This window comes from Sminthopsis crassicaudata, chromosome 3 (assembly GCF_048593235.1).
Source record: "Sminthopsis crassicaudata isolate SCR6 chromosome 3, ASM4859323v1, whole genome shotgun sequence".
Lineage (NCBI taxonomy): Eukaryota > Metazoa > Chordata > Mammalia > Dasyuromorphia > Dasyuridae > Sminthopsis > Sminthopsis crassicaudata.
The window spans coordinates 269,873,033-269,895,767 of NC_133619.1; the positions used below are offsets into that span (position 1 = coordinate 269,873,033).

A 22,735-nucleotide genomic window follows, 5' to 3' on the forward strand; every position below is an offset into this window, starting at 1 on the left:
ACACATATGTGAATTTACATGTATATTTGTTGTTGATCATTTGTTTTTCTAGCCATGAATGATTCTTTGTGTCCCTATTTGGGGTTTCTTGGCAGAGATAACAAACTGGTTTGCCATTTTATTCTCCAGCTTATTTTGTAGTTGAAGAAACCAAGGCAAACAGTGTTAAGTGACTTACAGCTAATAAGTGTTTGAGACTACATTTGAACTTAGGAAGATGAGTCTTCTGAACTCCAGACCAAGCACTCTATCCATGTTTTATTTATTTCCCCCTATACTTTCTCAGATTAGAAGCATCTTGAGGGGAGACTTTTGTTTAATTCCCATCTCCTAGAATTATGCCCTGCACTTATTGAATATTTGTTGACTTGAATACCAACCATATTATCTCATCTACCTGCTTAAGGATAAGAATAGGAAGAGCAAAAGTTAACATTTATATAGAATCTATTATGTGCCAGACATTATGCAAAGGGCTTTTATCCTCAAAACAATCCTGTGAAGTAGGTAATATTTTTATTCCCATTTAACAGTTGAAGAAACTGGGACCAACAGAATTTAAATGACTGGTCCATTGTAAGTGCAGGAGGCTTGTATTTGAAATCAGATCTTCTGATTCTGATCATGTACCACTTCACTGAATGAGAAGAGAAAGCCATCCAAAAGGCTAGTGTATCATATAAGCAGGAAAGGTTGCCAAAGTGATTTTCATGAAGTATAAGTCTTATAGTTTTATGCCCCTTCTTAAAGTGTCTATCTGTTAACTTCAAGGATCAACTACAAATTCTTCTGTTGGCATTTAAAGCCATTTACAATTACACTAAGGCTTTCCAGCCTTACACTTCTTTCATTATACTTTGATCCAGCCACACTGGTCTTCTTGCAGTTCCTCATTCACCATCTCTCATCTCCATGCTTTTATATAGGCTGCTTTACTGCCTCCATCTCACATTATTTTGTCTATTATACAAAAAAAGTAACATATGATATCGGTGTTAGGGAGCTGGCTTACAGTCAAGAATGTGAGGTTTATTAGATCATAGATTTAGAGCCATGAGAGACTTTTAGAGGTTGTCAAGTCTAAACTCTTTCCCTGCCATTAATGAGATGTATCAAATAAGATACAAAAAAGTCAAATGACTTATTCAGGTTTTTTAAATAGTAAGGACATGAGGCGGAATTTGAACTCAGATCCTCATAATTCCAAGTCCAATGCTTCATCCTCCTGATCCTGGGTAAGTCCTTTAACTTTTCTGAAGAAAACTTTAAGACTATGTACTACCAAGAAGAATGCTGACCTTTATAATTGAGGCTTCCTAAATTAAATCTCAAGCCTAGTCCTTATCAGTAATTACAGGGACTTTGTTTCATTTTTGCATCTGTATATATAGTACCTATCACAGTACCTCCCATAGAATAGATTCTTGTTCATTGATTTAAAAAATATGATTGAATTTCTGGTCTTGCATTTCCTACTTTGTAAGCCAGTATCTGCTTTTATCTGCTAAAACCAACGGCCAATGCATAAACATTACTTTAAACCTTCCCCTCAGAAGAACAGTTTGCACTTTGAATCTAAGTATAAAACAGGTAATTCTTGAATTTAGTGAAACTCATTTCTTGCTTTGGTCTTTTATAGGAACTTATTTAGACTTTAAATAAACATGTGAGAGAATGTTCTTTAGGCTATCAGGTTATGTACTGTGCCTTGGAATTCTTAAAGTGCTATGTGAATGTGAGCTATTAAGTTATTATTTAACTGGAATGGCCATCTGATGACAGATCCTGCTTTGGTGTCTCTAAATAGAAAAAGTGAAGGCAATCTAAAAATGAATAGGTTTTTTTTTTCTTTTGATAAAAGGTATTTGGTTTGATTTGTTTAAAATCTGCCACCTGTGGATAAAATCATTTGGCTACTGGCTATTCTTAAAACAAACAAATTACTGAAGTTTTTTGTTGTGGTGGTGATTGTATTTGCTTTTGAAGATTGAGTTGTATACATCTTTGAGAATTGGACAGGTAGCTGGTACAGTGGATAGAAAGCAGGGCCTAAAGACCTAAATTCAAATCTGGACTCAGGCATTTGCCAGCCCTTAGGCAATCACTTAACCTTGTTTGTCTCAGTTTCCTCATCTGTAAAATCAGCTAGAGATGGAATTAACAAATCACTCTAGTTTCTTTGCCAGGAAAACTCTAAAGAAGGGTCACAGAGTTAAATATGACTGAAAACAATTGAACAACATGAGAATTGGAACTCCTGTATGGTTTATTAATCTTTTTGTGCAATATGTTAGTGCTTCATATGACTGGAATTTGAATTTACCACCAGTTGATCTATGAGTGCTATATATTTAATTTCAATTTCTCTTTTTTTTTTTTTTGAGATCATATTTAAGTGAAAAATTGTGGTTAACTGGTAAATTATTTCCTATCATTATAGCTTTACGTAGCAAGGAAAGTGAACTGCTAAGTACATTTCTGCCCTAAGGGTTGACTCATTTCAATTCCTTCTCAGAGTTAGAAAACTCATCTGTATATTATAAGTGATGATTCATTAGATTAGGAAAAATAGCTAATCTGTACTTCTTTTACAAAGAATTCCCTTATCTTATCAACTAATTCCCTACCCTTTTCAAAGGAGCAGTAAATTAACTAATAATGAAAAAATAAGCATTTTACTTTGGGGTAGGGTGGAATGATAGTAGTTAAACATAGTTTTAAAATATAGTGAATAATAAGTGATATTTAAACATTATTTTTATCTCACATACTTTGTATTATCATAAATTTAGGTCAGGAAGGAACCTCAGAGGATCTGGTCCAACTCCCCTATTTTATTATTGTGGAAGCAAAAAAAAAAAAAAGTAAAGTTGCCTGCTGACAGACACATTTAAGAGTTTCATAACTGGGGTTTGAACTTGAGTTTCCTTATACCATTTTTCCTATCCGGTTCTGCTTCCCTCCCTTTCCCCCCTACCTTTTGCATCCTATAATAATAATGCAAAATTAGAGAAACAATAGAGATTAATGTGTAGCTATATTGTTGGTGCCATTGTTAGCATCAAGACTTCAATACAAAAGGTACTATGAGTGAGTAAAAAATCAAATTTCAGTTCAGTTACAAGAACATTACTGCAGAAGAACTTTCATGGGTTAGTTGAGTTTCCTTAAATGAGTCCAGTTCCCTTAAATGGCCTTATTTTCCACTTGAGTTACTACTAGACAAAAATGTAATAAGCAAGACGGTGTACAAATATTCCATAGACTCAGAGACATACCAACAGCCAAATTCAAATACAAAGACTATTATCAAATCTTTTTGGACTATAAGTTTTACTCAGAATCTAAATAAAAGTACCATTGTTAATTTGTAGCTAACAATTGTCAAGAGTAAAAAGTACACATGGATTATGATGCTAAACTGTTCAGTTGCCTATGCAGGCAATTGTGTGTTTAATAGCCACAACACAGGCTCAGGGAACAATTTAAAACAATCTTTCTGTAGTACAGCTTTCACTAGTTGAGAAGTGCTATTCATAGGAATAGACAGATTGGGGATAGATTCAGCCTAGATGACACTTTTGGAATGTTTTAAAGTATGATTTTCAGCTGAATGCTCCTGTAATTTACAGATATATTCATTTCTAAATGTCGCCAAAGAGCCTGGTAATCCTGACAGTTTGCAAAAGGGAGTTGTGTGGTTGCTATGTGCAAAACCCTAGACCAAGCTAGTGGGAAATAATATCAGGGTGGGAAAGTATTGCTATGGTAACAAAGTATTTTCTTTAAGAGAGAGAGTTGGATAACTAAGTAAGAATCCTTGGAACTTGAGTAGGAATGTATTTTGCATAAAATAAGAAGACAGAAAGCAGCAGTCATGCTTCCACAAAATTTCTTTTTCTTACTGAAGTACCCTTTTCATTTATGAATTATTTTTCTCAGAATTTAAAAACAAAAAAAAGCAACAACCTAACTCACTAAGTGCTCTTATTGCCTAGGTAAGAATGCTTTTTAAAATTAGTATTAACTGGGATACTCACAGAATCAATTCTCCAGAGAAACTGATTAAATTTTTTAAAAAAATAAAAATAATTTTGTTGTTTAACTCTTCAAAACAAATTGGTCTTCCTAAATCACAAGTTTGATCATGTCAGCACCTAATATTTAATAAACTCCTAAGTCTCCTTCTCATTTCTAAAATAGAATTTGAAATCTTCTGGCATTCAGAGCCCCATGCAACTTAGTCTCCCTTGTCACACATAACTTTTCAGTCTTTTTTATAGACTACTCCCTACAACAAATCCAGCCGTGATGGTGGCAAGATGGCGGCAGTAGTTTAAACTGGCTTCTGTATGCAGCCTCCTGTGTCCCTTAGGTACATAGTTCCCACCATTAAGTAACTTGAAGTATAATAGAGGGTGCTAAATTGAATTGAAAGATAGCATCATATCATTAGAGACAAAGAGAAACCATCAAGACAAAGGAGAATTTAAAGGGAAATCATGATTTGTTCTGGTATGAAATTCCAGAGATATTTTTGAAAGTTTGTGATGGGGAAGAAAGATTGAACATTCTGATTGTCCCTAGAAGGAAGAACCAAAACCCATGCAGAGAGAATTAACAGGGTAGCATTTTGGCTCCAGATAAAAAAAGACTTCTTGATAATGATGTCAGCAAATAAAATGATTTATTTCATTAGTTTAAAAGTACCAAGTTATTAGAGGCTTTCAGATAGGAACTAGAATTCCATTTGGAGGGAATGTTATGGAAAGATTTTTGTGCTACAGTAAGGTATTAGACTAGATGACCTTTTAGGTCCTTTGTAACTCTGAGATACTATGATTCAAGGAAATCTTCCTTTGTCCAAACTGAATCAATCTGTTGCAATTTAACCATTTTTTTCTGGTTCTGTCTGGTTTTTTTATATAACAAGCCCATGTATTCTTGACAATTGTCTAAGTTGTTCCTTAGTCTCTTTTAGGAAGATAGAAATATATACTATATGCACTGTATGATATTTATGTTTTAATACATGAAAATAAGGAGCCCAAAAGATTTCTAATCAATTCTTTGGTAAAGTTTGATGTTTGATGTTAATTATTTCAGTTATTAACCTGAAAGCTTGTTTTGAATGTTTTTAGTCAGTTTTTCAGTTAATTGCTTAATTATGAATATGTGATTAGAAAATTATACCACAAAGAAGTTATGACACATTCTTGATATTTAAGGTGCTCTGAGTATAAAGCAGTTTAGCTAAGCATAATGAAAATATATCTGATTTAAAGATCTACATTAAAAGAAGTAATGTTTAAAGTAAAATGATTATAGGAAGGTACTTTATGGTGTATTCATAAATATTTATGGAAGACTGCTAAGGTCAGGCAGCTACTGGGAATTTACTGGCTCTGAACAATTGATAATGCTTAAGTGTCATATTTTAATACCTATACTTATGAGATCTTCCAATTTCATTGGTTTTAGGATATTTTAAGACTATTGATGTTTCTCACACAGCCTGGATATCATTTTCAAGTCCCTTTTACCATTTGTATTTGCATTTGTAATAAGAAGTATTTTTTTTTATCTTTTAAACTTAATCTCAAAACAATGCTAGATTTTTTTTTCTTTTTGTTTCATAGACCTTGAAAATGAAGAGGTAATAAAATGTATTCATTGCATGAGGTCCTGATTACAGAAGTCTGAATGTTACTTCAGACTCGCCTAAGCAAGTCTAAACCCAAAAAGCTTAAAGTAATCCACAGCCAAATCCTTGTTTCCAAATTTTCCACTCTACCAATTTCCCCCATTTCCATTTTTTTTTTATTTTTTTATTTATTTTTTTTTTTGGTATGGAGGCTATTAGAAAAACTTAGACACAATTAAAACCCAAGATGGAAGGAAACAAAAACTCCATTCAGAAGTTGTAATTTATTAGCACCATGATTATTTTTCATGGTTTGCTCATTCTTTTCTTACTTCGAGTTTAGATTTTTAATCAGTAAACATTTATTAAGCACCTACTCTATCCAGACACTATGCTAAGTGTTACAGATACAAAAAATTGGTCAAATACAGTCTCTTCTATCTAGAAGCTTACAATCTTAATCTAATTTTCTGTTTCTTCTTTCCTTTTCTGCCTTGACAACTCATTCAGGCCATTTTGTCATATATATCTTTTTACCAATAAAAGATTAAAGAGAAATTCTAAGCTCTGTAACTGACTAGGTACATAACCCTTGTTAGCAACTTGATTAACCAAACAAAAAAATTCATTATTGTAAAAAGATTATGTCATGGTGGTAGATGAACTTTCTCACTAGTGAAAAAACAAATGACAAATTTTAATACTATAAAAACATAAGAGGATCTGAGTTGTGTGTTCATTGAATTCAGCTAACATTGTATGGGGCAGCCAGGTAGTTCCATTGAACTCTATCCATTGACAGAGTGCCAGAACTGGAGTCTAGAGGACCAAAGTTCAAATTTAGCCTCAGGTACTAGCTGTAGTACCTTGGACAAGGCACTTAATCCCATTTCCATCAGTTTCCTCTTCTGTAAAAGGGGCTGGAAAGGTAGAGAAACCAACCACTCTAATAAGTTTGCAAAGAAAACCCCAAATGAGGTCACTGAGAGTCAGACAGGACTGAAACAATTCATCATCTTATTAAATACAATGTAAAATGTGATATAAAAGCAAATGAGGAAACAAATATGAAAATCATGGCTCTGGCACTGTGCTAAGAAATATTATCTCATTTTATCTTCACAGCAACCCTGGAAGATAAATTATTAATTATTTTCACTTCACAGTTGAGGAAACTGAAGCAGGAAGAGCTTAAATGACTTACCTAGATTCATATGACTAGTAAGTGTCTGAGAGTGGATTTGAATTCAGGTCTTTCCAATTTCTGGCTCACTCTTAAGCTGCCTCATCTCTCCAAACTCTGGGGCTTACAAAGCTTGAATTAGTCTTATGAGTGTTATGCTCTCAACTTATTCTTGGCTTCCTTCTAGTACAGATCGTATTTTAATCTCCATTAATAATTTGTCAAAAAATCCTCACTCCCATGTAATGACCTAAGGTAAAAATGTATATGTAAATGTATGCCCCTATTTTTTCCACTCCAAAGAAAATGCTGAAAAGAAAGGAAGGAAATAAGCTAGAGCTTTGCAAATGTTACCTCATGTGATAGACTCAAAGTGGCCTATAATTAATATAATTCTCCTTTCTCTCTAGTCAGTCCCACATACCCCAGAATCTAGGGGCTTTGATGTACATGATCCTAAGTCTCAGTTCTATCCCAGTGACTCATATAGAAATCCAACCTTATCTTAAACTTCCCTAGATAGACAGTGAACTTGGAATTATAAAAGAGGTAAACTTCTAGTATCTGAGTAACTATTATTAGTGATAAAGAAAGGTACAATTTGGTTCAACTTGTATACAATCCTCGTATCCCCAAAAGGCTAACATACTGCCTAGCTCCTCCCCTTTCTCTCATTAGAAACCTGAAAATCAGAACTTGGGATTCAAGGTCTCTCCTTTTGGGCTACATGGTGAGAACAAAGTAGATTTTTATGTACCTTTTTCTCAATACATCCATTGTAGTGGGGAGGGGGCATACTTTATGCAGGCATAAACTTCTTAAGATCCCATCAGTAAAAATGAGTGATGGAGTTCAGAATAAGAGAGATAATTTTGATAGTTGAATCTGAGATGTTGTGGGGACAAATATAAACATTTACATTTATATAGTGCTGTAACATTTGCAATGCATTTTACATATATTCATTCCTTTGGTATGGCAGATTATTAAAAATGAGGGGCTGGAACTTGGGGAGAGATTTATGAGTTCTTTGCCATAGGAGGTGATTCTTGAGCATCTTAGACTCTATAAGAAGAAGACTAAGATCACATCTTTCTATTCTGTTTTACAAAGTTAAGTGTTTCTTTATCCCAAAGAGATGATTTTTAAAAAGAGAAAAGGACCCACATGTATAAAAATGTTTGTGGCATCCCTTTTTGTAATGTCAAAGAACTGGAAACCGAATGGATGCCTATCAGTTGGAGAATAGCTTAGGGTTATAGTATATGAATGTAATGAAATATCATTGTTCTATAAGAGTCAATCAGCAGGATGATTTCAGAAAGGACTGGAAAGACATACATGAACTGATGCTAAGTGAAGTGAGTAGAACCAGAAAAATATTGTATACAGCAAAAAGATTATGTAATAATCAATTCTGGTGGACATAGCTCTTTTAAACAGTGAGATGATTCAGGCCAGTTCCAATGGACTTGTGACAGAAAGAGTCATCTGCACCCAGAGAGGGGACTAAATATGGATCACAACATAGTATTTTCACCTTTTTGTTGTTGTTTGCTTACTTTTTGTTTTCTTTCTCATTTTTTTTCTTTTTTTGATTTGATATTTCTTGTGCAGCATAATCGTGGAGATATATACATATATATTTTATATATGATATATATATATATATATACATATATACACACACACATAAGAACTGCACATGTTTAAGAAAAAAACTACAATGGATAGAGTTGCAATGTGGAAGAGATAACTATATTTACATTGTTTTGTTTCATTTTATTGGGCAATTACACATAGAATGGGTAGTTATAGATAACCAGGGGTAATGGGGTATTAGCAAGAAAACATTGGTCTAGGCTCAAATAAGTGTTTGGGGGTAACCACTAAAAAAACAAAGTTAAGTGTTTGGGATATCTAAATTAAAAAATACTAAATTGTTCTGTTGCTGAAAGTTATGGTGACTCCTTTTCCCATTTTCCCCACTCTTGCTTATCAAACACTGTTGGGAGAGATATCAAGTCTGTAGCTTTCTGTATAACTTGCTCTTTGTCATAGTACCCCTATCTATAAACTTGTCATGTTCTTGCTACCTTGGGGAAGAACTGAAATTCAAGGGCTGTCTCCTCAAAGATGTCTTAAAACTCTCCCCACCTTTATTGATGTTCTATGATTATCCCATCAATATGTTGCTACTTTGACATTCTTATAATAAAATACTTTTGATTTCTCTTTGGCCTGAGTTTTGTTTCATTAATCAGGATGAAAACCTAATAAAGAATTTTCCTTTCAACACTGTCCTCAAGCCACATTTCCTATGAAAGTACCTAAAGGCAGCAATTGTGGTTGGTTAGCTGCTTCTGATGTCATGTTCAGGTAATGTCAATTAGTGGGGCTGCATGGAAAGCTCAGTTATTAAAAAGTTGGGGCTTTGGGGGGTAGGTTTTCTATAAGAATAGTGAGGTCCAGAAAATCAGAGAGGATTTTCTGAGGAATCTGCATTGTATAGTGGAGAGAACACTGGAACCTGAATTTGAATCCCAGATTCCCAACTTACTACCAGTATGACCAAGTCATTTGAGGTCTCTTTTTCATCTTTGAAAGAAGGGAGTTAGGGGCAGGTAGGTGCTTCAGTGGATAGAGCACCAGTCCTGAAGTCAGGAGGACCTGAGTTCAAATCTGGCCTCAGATACTTAATAATTCCTAGCTGTGTGACCCTGGGCAAGTCACTTAACCCCAATTGCCTCAGCAAAAAAAAAAAAAAAAAAAAAAGAAAGAAAGAAAGAAAGAAAGAAAGAAGGGAGTTAGATTAGATGGCTTCTAAATCTGTGACCCAATGAATAAAATTCTCTGGCTCTGGAAACCAGTTTCCTTTAAAGAAACCTACCATAGGATAACACATTTCATAAAAGGCCTAGGTTCTAAATTCTTTAGGTAAAAGACAAAATTGTTTATAGTCAAAATTACCTTTAAAATTCCCCTGGATAATCTATAAAGTACAGTTGTAGGTAGGACCTAAAGTTGTTGTTTTTTTTAATTGGAGCTTTTGAATTGGAATCTGAGAATTGGTTTTTAAAATATTTCAATATAAATACTTTTCTTTGCAATATGATGTATTTTATGCACGTAAAACTGTTATTATAAGTAGTCCATAGGCAACTGCAACTGCCAAGGGGTCTGTGACACAAAAAAAGTTTGTTTAAAAAAACCCTTTTCTTTAAAAGCAGGCAATCCTATCCGATCCTATAATAAAGAACAGATGGATCTGAGATGGTTGCTATGGAAACAATTGAATGTAAATTTTATTTTCACTACCTTCAAGCTTTCCAGGAGAGGCAGAAGCAGGACTTGTCCTCAAATAGAATAAAATAAAAACAGGTAAAAACAATTTAGGTGGCAGGAAAACTGATGATTAAGGGGGAAAAGTCACTCTTCAATAGGCTTCACAGATAAATATGATGATTTTAAAAGGGTGATCAGTAATCACCATGATGAGGTATATATCTCAATAAAATTAGGTTTAATTGAGGTCTAGTGGCAGGTTCGTGGTACAGGGAGTCAAACAGAGCTCCCCTGCAACCCCTTTGGATTCGGCACAAGGATACAAAGTTAAATGAGGTCTAGCGGTGGGGAGAGTCACCTGTAAATGAATTTATAGGCCCGAAAATCTAGATTGATAAAAAGAGGTTTATTGCAGGGTTTGGAAGCAAGGTTAAAGTCTACTTAGTAAAGGCATTAGATAGAGGAAGAAATACACCAGAAACGGCAGGACAGAGAGTCTGTGATGCTAGGCATATTGCTGGCATCTTTCAACTCTCTGCCAAGGGATGATTCCACCCAGGCTCTTTTTTTTGCTTCAAGAAGCCTAAGGCAGTAGGCAAATTCTTGGCGGGCTTTTCAGATAAGGAAGAAACTGTTTTGGGGAAACCTGAGCAGATAGTTGGGGGTTGAGAAAATCCAATCCAGCTCAGATCCAGTGGGGGCTGGATACAGCCCAAACGGGCTCAGATACGCACAAAAGGGTAGTTCAAAGGTCAGTCCCAAAGGAAGTTGGAGATCAGACAAAGAATCTTAAAGGGGCTATCGCCCCCATCAACCACTTTCTTTCTAACTCACCCACTAAGGTGTCACCCAGGTGGCAAAATGGATAAAGCATTGAAACTGGAGTCAGGAAGACCTGAATTCAAATTTGATCTTACTAGCTGTGAACCTGAGCAACTCCCCACTGTTTGTCTCACTTTCCTTAATATTAAAGAGGAGACAGTAACAGCATTTACCTCAAGAGCTATTATGAGAATTAAATGAGATTATATTTTTAAAGTACTTAACTTAATTCCTGGAACACAGTAGGCACTATATAAATGTTTAGTCCCTTTCCCCTATTAGATAAGAGAAAGGGCCAAGTCAAAGTATATTCACCAGGATCCTTCTAGCTAACCAGAAATCTTATGAAGGCTAGTTGGAAGGATCAAGTGAGATTATAAATGCTTAGCATAGTGCCTGGCACATAGTAGGTGCTATGTAAATGCTTATTTTATTCCTTTACCTTCTCCCTTAAGGTAAGAGAAGTGACGATTTAAAATTACTTAGAAGGGTGTTTTTAACTAACCAGAAATCCTCATAAAGGAGATTAGCAAAGGCTTTCTCCTTCATTAGTTTCACCAGCCTATGCAGTAGATTTGACAAATTGTAGGTTTGACATATTGTAGGTTCAAACTCATCTAGATGCATTATGAGAAGCATGTGAAAATTGAGACATATAACTCCAAATTATTTTCATGATTATAGGACCAATTCACATTTCTGCCAACAGTTGTAATTTTCATCTTTTGTCATTTTTTGCCAATCTGGTTCACCAGTATAAAGTGATGGCTTAGTTATTTTAATTTGTATTTTTCTTATGATTATTGAATTAAAGCATTTTCTTTCATATGATTGTTGACAGATTAAATTTCTTCCCTTGAAAACTGACTGTTCATATTCTTTGATCATTTATCTAGGACTGATTCTTAAATATTTGAACCAATTATTCATGTATCATGGTTGCCAGACCTTTTTCAAAGAAATTGCTGTAGAGATTTTTTCCAACTCTTTTCTTTTTAGTTCTAATTGAATTGCTTTTGTTTTTGCTAAACTTTTAAGTTTTATGTTGCCAAAATTATTCATTCTATCTTGTGATCCTCTCTATTCCTTATTTGATCAAGAAATTTTCCCCTATTCATAGCTGTGAAAGATACTGCCTTCCATTCTCTAAATGATTCATGATAAAACCATTTATTTCTATGTTTTATATATGCTATTTGTAACATATCCATCTATACCTAATTTCTCTCAGCTTGCCTCTTAATTTTCCCAGCTGTTTTTGCAAATATTGAGTCCTTAGCCTTAGGAATTTGCATATTTGTTGTTGTTCTTTTTTTTTTTTTTTTTTTTTTTTTTTTTTAGTACTGTTACTATATTCATTCCTTTCTTATGTATATTTTCTTGGTTGATCAGTTTTTCACAAAGGTCCCTTAACTCTACTTTAAAATTGTTAGTTCCTTGAGATTCTTGACCTCTTGTTTCACTAGGTGAACTTTATTTTTATTTTCCTTAATTCTATAAAATAATTATTGGGTAATTTATATCTCATTGAATCAGCAAACTTATTTAAGTCATATTTTCATTTTTATTATATTAGCATGGCCCAACTGTGAATAATTCCTTTCTATTTGTCACATTTAATACAGTGTTTTATATTTATATTTGTGTTGTTCCTTTGTATGCCTTAGGAAATTGACTCCCAAATCGTTTTTAGAAATTTTGTTTTACTAATGTTTGAATTTCTGTTAATGTTAGATGAATCTCTATCACTCTAAATCACCCATAATATCATCTGTAAAATAATAATTGTGTTCCCTTTTTGCTGTGTTTATTCCCACAGTTGATTTTTTTCTTGTAATTTTTCTATAGGTACTATTTCTTTAATTAAAACAAATAATAGTGATAACAGTGGATACGGTTGCATTACCCTTGAGTTTTATTGCTAAAATCCTAACATTTATTTTTTTATGGATAATGCAAACTTTTGGTTTAAATAAGTATTTCTCAGTACATTAGGGGAAGTTTTATTTATATCTCTTGACCAAATAAGTGCCTATTTATTAGGCACTTAACTCAATGTCTGAAACATAATAAATACAATATAAATATTAACAATTATTATTGTATAATCATGTGATTTTAGTTTTAATGTTAATCATTCTATGATCTTATAGTTTTCCCATATTGAATCACTCCTGTTCCTGGTATCAATTCATTTGGTCACAATATCTAATCTTTACAATTATCCCCTCTTAGATACTTTTTATTCAATATTTCTGCAATATTTATCAGAGATACTGGTCTGTAAATATTTTTTACTTTTTGACTTTTCTCTCCCCATTTTAGGTATCAAAACCAGATTTTTTAAATAAATAAATGAGAGCGGAAGTGCAGTTAATGAATATAGAGAGCTTTTTTTCCCCCAGAAATCTATGGAAGGAAAAAGAAATAGGGAATGAATGCTTGATTCTGTCATCCCTTCAAATAGGGTTTATAAGGATCATAAAGACTAAGAATCCAGTAATAGAAAAAGATTGAAGAATAGAGACAGAACATGATTGACAAATAATCTTTCAGTGGGGATTATAATCAGGGGTATAAGAAGAAGTATTGCATTTGGTGAGGAACCATTTCTCTCATTATTGATTAGGGATCTACTTCTCTTAAACTGGAATGCCTCAATGGCTAAACTGCCTCTTCCTAGTAGCATTTACAATTTATGTTTTTATTGTTGAAATTGAAGAGTTTCAACTTGTTGACTCTGTTCCTAGGTGAATTAAGCTCGACAGTGTCCAATGGATTATTTTGATCTCTACTATGCTTTATTTTCCCAGTACTTCTGGAAGATTTTCTTGAATGACTACTTGAAGCAAAATATTCAAGATCTTAAATTGTAATTGGGGGGGGGGGGGAGGAGAGAAAGGACTAGAGAACCATTCCTAGATTTTCTTACTGAGACTTATTCAGGGCTCATTGGATTTTATATATTTGTTTGTTTTGTTTTATTTGACCCATTGTTTTGGTTTGTAAAGATAACAGATATTTTGCTATTTTTTTGTTTTTATTTTTGATGGGTTTTAGGATGATGAATAGGGAGGAACTATATCTTTGTATTCAATTTCTGTTTTCTTTTTTTCAGAGAATTACTTTCTCATTTATATTTTCCTATCATTTCTTGTAAATGATTAGTTCTCTGGTTTGTATTTTCAGATTAGAAATATTCTATTTTTTCTATATCTTTAATTGTCTTACTTGCTATAAAGGATGTTGTGATTTTATTCCTTTCTTTTGGAGATTCCTTCCCACATTTATTCTGTGCTATTTATTCATTGCAATAGGATTTCTTTTTTGTTGTTGTTTTTTATGTCTTGTTTTTCTGTGAGGTTTTCCATGTGAAGAAATAATTGTTCTCTCTCTCACACTTTCTCTCTTTCTCTTTTTATTTAATCTATTTTTTTTATTATTATTTTGAGGTAAACCAATGTGCTTAAGATTGTAAAAATTACACTATGTTTGGAGCCCAAAGGCCTCAGATTAAAATTTTGTTCTTTTCTCTGTATGGTTTTTTGTTTTTTGTTTTTTGTTTTTCATTTTGATCTATAGGCTGCTTTCCTTGTATCTCCAAGAAGTTGATATTCTTTGCTTTCCTAATTTACTTCTATTTCTAGAGTGGCTGTTTCCCATACCAGACTATCAGACTTCTTTGTCTTCATTGGTCCCTGAGTTCTACCAAACTAATTCATGCTTTTTCTCTGTCATTAGCCCAGAAGCTTAGCTTGACTTTTTATTTACAAGTTGACTGTCATCCAGAGCCACATTATTTCCTGTAGAGTAGTTCCCAAAAGACCCTTTGTTTATCTCATAACAGCTGCTCTATCCCATATGTATGTATTTTGTGTGTATATGTATATATGTGAGTATATGTGGATATACTTTATAATAACTTTTGATCAACAATTTTTTTTTAATTTTACAAGACATTTTATATACATTATTTCATTTAATCCCCCAGAAACTGTGTGAGGCAAGCCCTGAAAATATCACTCATTTTACATATGAGGAAACTGAGCCAGAGAGAGGTTAAGCAAAAAATTTGCCTGTTATCACATCTAATATTGTCTAAGACCATATGCAAATCATTCCAAGTTGTAGGTTCAGCATTAGGAGATACAAATTTATATTTCCAAATCATTGCTTTTGCAAAAATATGTTAGATAAAATGAAGTACTTGAGGCAGTTCCATGGGTACAGTGTTATTAAGGAGGAATGATTTTGCTGCAGAGAATTATAGCTTTATAGTTGAGTTTTATAGGTATAAATGCTAATGGTGTTGTTACAAAAGTAACATTGATAGAGGCAACTTTATATTGACCATTCTCTTATAAAAGAGATTTTTAGGGGCAGCTAGTGGTGCAGTGGATAGAGCAGCAGCCCTGAAGTCAGAAGGACCTGAGTTCAAATGTGACCTCAGACACTTAATATTTCCTAGCTGTGTGACCCTGGGTAAGTCACTTAACCCCAATTGCCTCAGGGAAAAAAAACAAAAACAAAGGTAACAACCATGATTCTCAGACAAAGCAAAAGAGATTCTTAGCCTAGAGTTCACAGTAGGGACCCATGGGAAGATTTCAGGGTGCCCAGGAACTAGGTAGGGGAAAAAACATCCAAGTGAAACTTAGCATTTCCTTCAGTTGTTTAAAAATATTCTCTGGATGATATGATGGTGTACTTAGAAAACCCCAGAGATTCTAATAAAAAGTTATTAGAAATAATTCACAACTTTAGCAAAGTGGCAGGATACAAAATAAATCCACATAAATCCTCAGCGTTTTTATACATCACCAACAAAATGTAACAGCAAGAGGTACAAAGAGAAATTCCATTCCAAACAAATGTTGAAAGTATAAAGTATTTGGGAATCCATCTACCAAAGAAAAGTCAGGAATTATGTGAGCAAAATTACGAAACACTTGCCACAAAAATAAAGTCAGATTTAAATAATTGGAAAGACATTCAGTGCTCTTGGATAGGCCGAGCGATATATAATAAAGATGACAATACACCCCAAACTAATCTATTTATTTAGTGCTATACCAATCAGACTCCCAAGAAACTATTTTAATGACCTAGAAAAAATAATAACAAAATTCATATGGAAGAATAAAAGGTCGAGAATTTCAAGGGAATTAATAAAAAAAAAGTCAGATGAAGGTGGCCTAGGTGTACCTGATCTAAAGCTATATTATATAGCAGCAGTCACCAAAACCATTTGGTATTGGCTAAGAAATAGACTAGTTGATCAGTGGAACAGATTAGGTGCAAAGGACAAAATAGGGTACAACTATAGCAATTTAGTGTTTGACAAACCCAAAGATACCAACATTTGGGATAAAAATTCATTATTTGAAAAAAACTGTTGGGAAAACTGGAAATTAGTATGGCAGAAATTAGATATGGATCCACACTTAACACCATATACCAAGATAAGATCAAAATGGGTCCATGATTTAGGCATAAAGAATGAGATCATAAGTAGATTAGAGGAATGATTTAGGCATAAAGAATGAGATCATAAGTAGATTAGAGGAACAGAGAATAGTCTACCTCTCAGACCTGTGGAGGAGGAAGGAATTTATGACCAGAGGAGAACTAGAGATCATTATTGATCACAAAATAGAAGATTTTGATTACATCAAACTAAAAAGTTTCTGTACAAACAATATTAATGCAAACAAGATTAGAAGGGAAGTAACAAATTGGGAAAATATTTTTACAGTTAAAGGTTCTGATAAAGGCCTCATCTCCAAAATATATAGAGAACTGACCCTAATTTATAAGAAATCAAACCGTTCTTCAATTGATAAATAGTCAAAGGATATGAACAGACAATTCTCAGATAATGAAGTTGAAACTATATCCACTCATATGAAAGAGTGTTCCAAATCACTATTGATCAGAGAAATGCAAATTAAGACAACTCTGAGGTACCACTACACACCTGTCAGATTGGCTAAGATGACAGGAACAAATAATGATGAATGTTGGAGGGGCTGTGGGAAAACTGGGACACTAATACATTATTGGTAGAGCTGTGAAAGAATCCAGCCATTCTGGAGAGCAATCTGGAACTATGCCCAAAAAAGTTATCAAACTGTGCATACCCTTTGATCCAGCAGTGCTACTACTGGGTTTATATCCCGAAGAAATACTAAAGAGGAGAAAGGGACCTGTATGTGCCATAATGTTTGTGGCAGCCCTTTTTGTAGTAGCTAGAAACTGGAAGATGAACGGATGTCCATCAAGTGGAGAATGGTTGGGTAAATTATGGTATATGAAGGTTATGGAATATTATTGCTCTATAAGAAATGACCAGCAGGATGAATTCAGAAAGGCTTGGAGAGACTTACATGAACTAATGCTGAGTGAAACGAGCAGAACCAGAAGATCACTATACACTTCAACAACAATACTGTTTGAAGATGTATTCTGATGGAAGTGGATATTTTCAACATAAAGAAGATCCAACTCACTTCCAGTTGATCAATGATGGACAGAAACAGCTACATGCAGAGAAGGAACACTGGGAAGTGAATGTAAATTATTAGCACTACTATCTATCTACCCAGGTTACTTATACCTTTGGAATCCAATACTTAATGTGCAACAAGAAAATTGGATTTACACACATATATTGTATCTAGGTTATACTGTAACATATGTAAAATGTATGGGATTGCCTGTCATCTAGGGGAGGGAGTACAGGGAGGGAGGGGAAAATTTGGAAAAATGAATACAAGGGATAATATTATTTTTTAAAAAAATTACTCATGCATATGTACTGTCAAAAAATTTATAATTATAAAATTAATAAAAAAAATAAAAATATTCTCTGAAGAAATCTATGGTACCCAAAAAGTTTAATATTTAAATTATATAGTAAATTCATATAGTAAATTCATCAAAATATTATTTTATCAGTAAGCTTTCAAGTAAGAGAGGATATTTGCCTTTTTTCCTAGGTCAAGAAAATTTCAATTTGTTTTCGTTGAATTATTGAAAAGAATTGTCAAAACATCAGATATGGCCACAATTAAATAAAACATAAAACATAAAAATTCAAAGCCATTTTAAAATTATTTGCACTTCTATTCTCTCTGTTGTTGAATGTAATCCATAATTGATAGACAATACTTTACAATTCTTTAGCAAATATGGGAGATTGTGATTATCTGTGCTCTGTCCTCTTCCAAATTAAGATTATAGGGTCATGGGTCTTTAGCTAAGGGAAACTAAAATGGCCATCTGTTCCTTCCCATTCATTTCATAGATGAGGAAACTGAGACCCAAAGAGGTTGTCACATAGTAACAGGTCACATAATAAACATTGGAGGTGGATATTTGCTTTTGTCTTTCTTTTATATTTGCTTGTCTATATAAATTAGTTGTTTCTTGGGCTTATTAACTTTTAAGTTGATTAGAACAATTTATTTTAAATGAAACCATATTAATATTTTCAGTTAAATAATAAAGTCACAATGGAGGGAAAAGAAGGTTATTTAAATGATTTGTTCTTGTAAATAAATACCAAAAAAATTAAAGACTGTGAGACTTAAAAAACTAGTCATTACTTCCTCAAGGAAGGAGATTGGCAGTGAAACAAATTGTATCAGTCCTCTTTTCTATTTCAGGATAAAATAGTTTCCTTGGGCAAATGGACATTATGTGACTTATTGCCTTCTATTCATTGCAAATAGTAAATTATATGAATTGTTTGGCACCAAAAAACACTTTATTCTGGGAATATTAAAACATTTTTATTTAATCAGAAAATATTAAATTAGCAGTACAGGTAATAACTTTAAAATACAAGGAATGTGAATGATATTTACCATATAAATTTGTGGCATTTTAGGGGTAAATTGTATTATCAGTACCAGAACATGGCTGGTGAATTTTGTTTAGTTAGTACAGGGGTCCTCAAACTACTGCCCGAGGGCCACATATGGCCAGCTGAGGGCATTTATGCAGCTCCCGGGGTTATGGCAAAGTCAGACCCGAAGTGACTTTCTACCTAAACTTCGTTAGCTTCTGGCACTGGGCTGAGGCAGCAGAGACAGAGTGTGAGGCGCTCCAACAGTCTGAGGGACAGTGAACTGGCCCCCTATTTAAAAAGTTTGAGGACCACTGGATTAGTAGTTTGTTTATGTTGTTTAGTCTGTTCCAGTGAGCCTCAAAAAGACTACAAGTACTTTAAGTACCATCTTCTTCATGAGCTCTTTCCTGATTTTTTCCACTTAGCAATGACTTTTTTCTATTTCAAATGTCAAATAAGCGCTGTTTGTATCTCTCTTGTGCGTCAAGAAGGTATTTTTACTATAATGTTTTGTGCACATAAGTATTATATCTTCTCTATTAGACTATAATAATAGCAGCACATTTAGGGCTTTACAAAGTACTTTCTTCACAACAAAACTAATCTGTGAACTATTTGATACAAAATGATTATTTCCTACTTTATAGATGCTGAAACTGAGACTTGAATTTACAGACTTGCCCCGGATAGACAGCAAGTTGGATTGGAGTTTTTTGATTCCAACTAGGACCCATGAGGTATGAGGGGTTTTGTTGCTCTCTTTCTCTCTTCTAGTTCTTAGAGTTTGGGATAGTATTCTCCATAGTACCTCCCTAAATATTCATTTTATTTCAATTATTCAGAATTTACTGCCTCTTTATTGTGTTAGTCTCATAGCTTCACTCCAGAATGTGCATTCTTGACCACACTATGATATTGTTATCCTTTGACATTTTTCATTCTCTTCCAGATGAAGAAACTGAGGCAGATAGAGATTTGCCCATAATCACACAGCTAGTAATTGTCTCTCAATCTAGATTTGAACTCAGGTCTGCCTGACTCCAGGTATAGCTGCCTCTTTATGGGGATGACGTAATGCTTGAACTGGTTCATGAAGAATTAATTGGAAGAGTTTTGATTGAGCAAAGGGGAGTACATTCCAGTTGGAAATAACATCATGGGCAGAGATGGGAAAGTACAGAGCATGTTCAAGAAATATTAGATATGAGGCAGCTAAATGGCACAGTGGATAGTGTACCAGCCCTGAAGTCAGGAGGATCTGAGTTCAAATCCAGCCTAAGGCACTTAGGACTTTCTACCTGTTAGACCCTGGGCAAATCATTTAGTCCCAATTGCCTCAGGAAAAAAAAAAGACAAGAAAAAAAAAGAAATATCATAGTTCAGTGTGTAACATAGAGAGAAGGCTGAAAAAATAGGGTAAGGCCATATCATTTTGTATAGAGGTAATTGAGTAAAGAACTTTGAATGTGAGGATGAATCTTCTACACTTTATTTAGTAGATAGATAATGGGAAGTCGTGAATGATTTTTTGAGCAAATGAGTAGCACAGAGTAATACTCAAGAAAATTTACTTTGGCAATTCCAATACATTTGGGATGGAAAATGCCATCGCATTCAGAGAGAAAATTATGGAGACTGAATATGGATCAAAGCGTAGTATTTTCACCTTTTTGTTGTTTTGTTTGTTTTTTCTTTCTCCTTTTTTTTTTTTTCCTTTTGATCTGATTTTTCTTGAGCAGCATGACAAATATGGAAATATCTTTAAAAGAATTGCACATGTTTAACCCAAATTGAATTGCTTCATGTCTTGGAGAGAGGGGAGAGGGGGAAAAGGGAGAAAAATGTGGAATGCAAGATTTTGCAGAGATGAATATTGAAAACTATCTTTGTATGTGTTTGGAAAAAGAGAATACTATTAAGTAAAAAAAAGGAAAGAAAATTTACTATGGCGGCAGTTATGTTAATTGTGTCCAAGGGATACTGGAATCAGGTAACCTTTAGGAGGGATATGGCAATGCTCTAATAATGAGAACTTGAAGTGGGGTGTAGGTAGGAATCAAAAGAAAGAGATGGATATGTGGGTGGCAGAAATGGTAGGGAAATCAAAAGGAGGGGAAGCAGTTTCTTATTTTGGGGAAAAAGGGATCTTTGGATATATAGAGGTTGAGGTACCAATGTATATATATATATAGAGAGAAGATAATAGAAAATGTGAATCTGGAATTTGGAAGCATAAAGGCTAGCAACATATTGGGAGTCAGTGTAAAGATGATAGTTGATTTCACGTTCTACTTTACTGAGAAAATTGAGACCATTTGTCTTAAGTTCTCCTCTTCTATATTCTACGTAATAATACTTCCTTTCATTATTTCCTTTTCTTTTTTCCTTTATTCATGTCTGATGAAGAGTTGTTTTTATTTCTTTGCCAAGGTTCATTCTTCCACACAATCTTGATCCCATGTTTTCTGGGATATGTCAGGGACAGTTAAACTGTGTTGGATGCAATGCCTTCCTAATTCCTAATTTATTGTTGCTGTATGCTTTTATAATGTGTATAAGAATATGATGTTTCTTAACATTTGTAATATTAAAATTTCTGTTCCTTTTGGATAAATTGATATTACTTGCTAGGAACTGTATCAAGAGATATTTGCAACTGCTAAGCAGAAGCCCCAGTGGTTATGATACTTGAGAGATTAAAAAAAAAACTACATTTCTTATTAAAGATATGTCTTTGGGTTTATCTTTATGGATTTTACTATTTTGTCTTATACTTCTTACTGCTAAGAAACTCGTTTTCTGTTTCTGACAATTATAATTTCTTAGTTAATGGTCTTCTTAATTCAAATAGACCATTTTTGTAGATTTTAGTTTGATAAAAGATTTATAAAGATAAAAGATTTATACTTGTTGACCAAAGAATGATGTATGTTCTCTCCTTATTCTTGGCATCCCATGTATCTAATCACATGTTCTTGAGGTGCTGGGAAGAGTAAAACTGAAACATCACTAGGACCTTTTCTATATAGGAAAGGAAAGCTGGTGAGCCCCTCCTTGATGCTGTACTTCCTATGAGCTATCTAGGAGTTGTTTTCTTGTTTATAATTTCCTCAACCTCTAATATGAAACTAAAAGTTCCTATGTAGCTTAGATAGCTGGTGGAGATGCTTCTCGAAATTCAGACCCAAGAAACAACAGTTATTACTTCTTTGTGGATTATAAAGAATATCTTTGGATCAACTTCATTAAGATGTAATGCAATGTGTCTAATATTTTTTTCTCTTAGGTATAGGTCATTAGCATGTCACAATATTACTCATTTAGAGAACAATTGCTATTATAGAAAATAATATGGATCAAGTTCCCTTTGCAATTATTCCAGCAGATCCAAACAGTTAAGACACTACCTCAGTTACTTTTCCTCTTTCCTTTACCATAAATCTTATTTACAGACTTCTTCCTTTAACAATAAACAGGCCCAAACAGTCTCATATCTTTAAAAACATTATTTGATTCTGCTATACTTTCAAGGTATGATCTTTTATTCCTTCTTTGTTTCAAATCCAGTCTTCTAGAGAGGTTCAGCTATACTAATAACCTCCATTTCTTAACTTCTACTCATTTATCAATCCTTGGGTTCTGACTTCTGACTTTATTATTTGATAGGATTGCTTCATACAAAGTTATCAGTGAACCTTTTTCAGAGCCCATTCCACTTGATTTCTCTACAGCTTTGGACACCACTGAGCAACTCTTCCTCCCAGCCACTCTTCTGTTTTGCTTGTTTGGCTTTTGTCCATTCCTTCTTGGTCTAAATGATTCCTAAATCTTTATATCCAGACATAATCTCTCTCCTGATCTCCAGTACTTTATTATCAACTTTTTATTGGCTATCTGGATTCCTGCCAACTCTGCATGTATTGAATATGTGAACAGTGTTCAACTAAGG

General features: G+C 33.7%; 1 long non-coding RNA gene across 2 annotated transcripts in view; it reads left to right on the forward strand.

Moving 5' to 3' along the window:
• The window catches only part of LOC141561322 (uncharacterized), a 138,748-nt gene that overhangs the window by 25,884 nt on the left and 90,129 nt on the right, over window positions 1-22,735 (forward strand). For both annotated transcript variants that reach the window (XR_012488021.1, XR_012488020.1), the window contains exon 3: window positions 19,434-19,523. This is a non-coding gene — a long non-coding RNA (uncharacterized LOC141561322). The remainder of the gene's footprint in view (window positions 1-19,433; window positions 19,524-22,735) is intronic.